Consider the following 4999-nt stretch of genomic DNA (forward strand, 5'->3'; position numbering starts at 1 on the left):
GTAAAAATCCTCATGGAATTTAGATGGTATTTTGGATTCCGTATGGCTTTTTTTCCTCACCCAATTAGCATTATTTCATATCATTAACTATTTCTGGAAAGTATGGCTTTTACTGACTGGGAGCATCTTTCAAACACCATAATTTTGCTGATAGTTACTTTTAAAATGCCATCTGTATAAGCTTGTCAAACTAAAAGAAAAATAAAGTATGTAAAACAAAACAAGAAAAGCTTATTTGCATGAAATTTGAGAACTACAGCCTGGTTGTAGCCTGGGTAGACACACTCACGTTGCCTTGGACATGTCCACTCAGGTCTTACAATACTCAGGCAGGTTTTAAAGGGAGAAAAAATAAATACAAGGAAGTGAGTGGGGGTGGTTATACCAGTTGTTTTAGGACAATTGCCCTTGGCTACCGGGATCAATAACAAGGGTGGCATTGGTCCAAGTTTAGACAGGCAACAGCGTCTTGGCAGATGTCCTCACAGAAATAGTCCTACGTCAGGTTGCAATGGTCTGTGAGCAAAGTTGTGGTTTTGGCTGAGTTCTTGCTATCAGGCATCGTAGCGTAAGAAAACACCCTTTCCATGGCCTTGCCCTGCTCACATTAGTCAGGATTTAACACAAATGGACACAAATGACTCCATCTTGATTATGACAGCTTTCACTAACTCCTGTGGATGTCTGTATCAATGAATTCAAACACCATACATATTCAGTCTAATTGATTTTAAACAAAACAAACATGTAAACACTTATTTACCATCTTTTGTTCAAATATTTCTAAAAATCTGTCTAGAAGCTTGAGCTTTGGTGGAGTCAATATGGCCTTGGAAACAGAGAAGAGTCATTTTTATCCGGGACTTCCTGGATATTCTAGGATCCAGTTCAAGAGGACAGGAAGAACAACTAATCACCACTGCTGCTGGAGGGAGCCCCTTCTTGGGCATTCATTTTTTCTCAGTGTACATAGACCAGCTTAGCATTGAGTCTCACTCACTGTCAGGATGCAGACCCAGATGGTCAGACAGCAGAGCAGCCTCCTGCATGGGCCCCATTTTAGGTAGACATGTATAATAGGAAGGCCTGGGCCATTTAGAGATGATGAACCACTCTGGGTGTAGCAGGCTACTTCATGTTCATATTTGTTCAGATCTGAGTCTGAGGAGAAGAAGGGACAGTGAGTGTGACCTACTCAGATCAAGGCAGGTGTCACATTCAAAAAGTATGGTTTGAAAACCACAAACAAATCCATAGGCAGTCCAGTCCTTCTTTTTTGAGGCTCCAAATCATAATTCTTAGGAACTTTTACCTCAGATTGGAGTCCTCCATTTCCAATCCCCGTAACTGTCCTCTACCTCAAAATCAGACACCCATTACTCTATCCCTCCCCAATTCCCTCAGCCCCCTCCTGATTTTGCAGTTCTTTCTTGTGTAGGTATTATCTAATGTAGATGGACTTCCCGTGAAGTCCCACTCTCTTGCCCTCCTCTGCCCAGCCCTTCTGTAGCACAAAGCCCAGGATTCGACCCATCACAACCAAACTACCCCAGCAGGTTGGAGATATAAGAGTCAATTCACACACAATTCCTTTTCCCCTAAGCGCATAAGGGAAATAAATATGAGAACCTGGAAAATGCTTACACAATAGTAAGCTTTTCAGCCCAAACTGACAAGTGCTATCTTCACTAAAATTTTAAGGAAACATTTGGAAACAAGACAGCATGATTGGGATCATGTGCTATAGTTCACTGCCAGAGCCCAGCACTGGCCTTATGGCCCTTCCTCATGTACAGCCCTAGGGAGATGGAACTGAGGGCTCTGCAGGGTAGGGGTTAGGGACAGGAGAGGCCAAGGGCATTTACTCAAAAGCATACTTGTGACAGTCCTGGGGCAACCTGGAGGTAAAGGACTGAGTCTTATGCCCTTGTATGGGTACAGGAGCCAGTTTAGGAAATGCAGAAAGGAAATAATGCAATAAAATGCAATAAGAAATGCTGCCTCCCTTATTCTCAACTACAGACTGGTGTGACTTAAAAAAACACCAGCAATACTAGAATTACATTATTCCCAATTTCCTCAATCTCTTTATCATAGCTCTACTTTTTCAGCCCTCTATCTCTTTCAAGTCCCCCCCTCCATTTTGCAGTACCCTCTACATAGAGACATGCTTACAAGTTGCTCACAACCAAGGTTGCAGATGTCTGCCCACTAGTGTAATCACTTTGGGAAAGTTCAACAAAAACCAAATATTTGCCTGGAAGATGGGCTTTTAGTTTAATTGCTGAGAGTTATAATTATTTACTCAGGCACTCAGGTTATTTTAACATAGTGAATTTTCAACTCACCATTATGTAAATGTCAACCTTGCTGTGGACATGTCTATTAGAAAAGACCAAAATAACATCCCCATTATCATTCTCCTCTTGATGTGTGCACTTGGACATGAGTTTACCACTGGGAATTCTTGAAGCCAGAGACAGGGCCAAGCAGGCCATGCCTTTTACATCCCATCACGCCTCCACACAGAGAAGACTGCTGATCTTGGCAAGTATTGATAATACAACCCATGTAAGTGCTGTGATCATGACAACATGGTGGCCAGAGGGGAAAAGGTGGACTTTTCTTTCTTTTTTTAAAAAAAACTATTTATTTAATTGTATTTATTCATTCATTTTATTTTAATTTGACTAGAGATAGACACACACAGGGAGAGAGAGAGAGAAGGAAAGTGAGAAAGCAAGCCACCAGGTCTGGGAGTTGAATCATGGTTGGCCATGTGAGAGTGTCCAGCGCCCTAACAACTACGCCACCTGCTGATCTCCAAGGTGGACGTTTCTAAACAGACCCACACTGTCTAAGCTAAGTGCCAACCATGGCAACTTCCTCCTGGCAGCCAAGTCTTCTTTGTGCCTCCAGGCCCAGTGTAAATGAGGCCTTAGAGATGGAAAACATTTTCTGGTCCCTGAGAACTCATTGAATTTTGGGCCAAATAAACTCTCAGTTCTACCAAGTAATTAGATTTTAGGTACTTGAAAATACTGATTGATTAATCATTGATTGACTGATTCATCCAATCAAACATTGTTTGAGCTAGGATCTGTGATAAATATTGGGATACTAAGAAAAACAAGACAGTTGCCCCTGCTCTGGAAGGATTTAGAGTCTAATGAGGGAAGATGAACAGGAAACAAATGATTCTGTTAGAGGTGATCACAGTTGTAGCAGAGATATGGAGAAAATGCTGTGGGAGCCAGAAGTGAAAGTGTTGATTTTGCAGAAGAACACAGGACATCTTACAGAAGGTTTCCAAGATAGGGTGATACCAGAGGAGCTGTGGCAATACCAAGTATAGAGAGACTGTAAATATGTAGTAATTGGGACTTTCACGTTGTGCTGGTAGGAGTGACAGAGAGTGACAGTACAACAATGCTGGAGACTCTTTGGCAATTATCTGCTAAAGGCAAATATATGCTGATCCTATGGCCCAATAATTTCATAGGATTTATATGCAAGGTAAGTGCATGCATATGTCTCCAGAAGATATTTACAAGAATGTTTGTGGAAATATTCACAATAGTTAATTACTGGAAAGTACCCAAATGTCTATCAAATGTTGGAATGGATTTTTTAAAAATCAAAGTAAAGTATATTTATATAATCAAATACTATGCAACAATAAAAAAAAAATAAGCTACTGCCATATGTAACAACACAGCATGGATCTCACAGACATAAAGATGAATGAAAAAAGAGAGACACAAAAGACTATACTCAATAATACCATTTATACGTATGGTGACAGACGATATCATAGTCCTTACCCACGTGGGAGGGTTGTGAAAAGGAAGGTGCCAGGGCCAGCAGGTGTGTAGTGGTTAAGGCACTGTATTCCCACATGGCCAACTGCAGCTCAAGTCCCTAATTTGGCAGCTTGTAACTCACCCAGAGCACAAGTAAATGCATGCCCAAAATCCCAAGAGGAGATTAGAGGAGAAAGGATTGAGGTGTAGCCATTCTTCCTGGGGGGGAGGGGTGAGGGGGGTCAGTGATTTCTCACTTTATTCACTCTCTGTCTCTTGGCAAATGCATGCAAACTATAGCAAAAAATAAATAAATAAATAAAAGAGGAAGGGGTCAAGGAGGCTAGCAATGTTCTGTGTTTGGCCTGGGTAGTGGTGCAAAAATTTAATACAACAGTAAAACTCATTAAGCTGTTTATTTAATATTCATACATCTTACTAGTATATATGTTATAACTCAATAAAAATTCTAAAGTAAAAAGTCAACTAAAAATTGAATGTTATCACTTAATGTTTTAAAACATCTAAAGGAACCTCAAGTTTGTAGGAATTAGGAGTAATATGCTACAAGAAAAAGTTTTATTTTTAAATGTTCTTATAGAGAAAGGGGTAGCAAGACCCCAGAAGTGGGCAGAAGCCAACGTGAGATTGGCCCCACTCACAACACTGTGAAATGCCTTCCTAGACCTCATTTACTGCATTTTAAGATCAGTGGCAACAATGCTTAAGCTAATAACATGTGAGTTGTCTAATGTCTGTACAAAAAACTTCAGTCAGTAATGACCAAAGCAAATGTGTCAGTGTTTTCTAGGGATCCCACATTTTGAAGCATGAGCATCTATTTCATTCTTTTTTCCAGTGAAGCTCTTTGGAAAAAACCCAGCTTTTATTTATAAACATTTTCAAGCACATAGAAAACTAAGATAAAGTTGAATAACCACTCTAATAATCCATCAATCTAATTTAACATTTTGTTACATTGTTAACAATTGTTAGCATTTTACTATATTTGCTATTAATATATTTTTATTTTCCTGAATTGGCCTTTTTTTTTTGTTTGTTTAACCACCTTATCACGAAATGCTTGGAACATTAAAATGAGAGGGAGAGAATTACAATGAATTCCTATATTTTCACCAAATACTTCTACAGGATGAGGTCCTGGCTAATCTTGTGCCATAGTCCACCTGCTTTCC

Source organism: Tupaia chinensis, unplaced genomic scaffold (assembly GCF_000334495.1).
Source record: "Tupaia chinensis unplaced genomic scaffold, TupChi_1.0 Scaffold000113_1, whole genome shotgun sequence".
In the NCBI taxonomy this organism is placed as follows: Eukaryota; Metazoa; Chordata; class Mammalia; order Scandentia; family Tupaiidae; genus Tupaia; species Tupaia belangeri.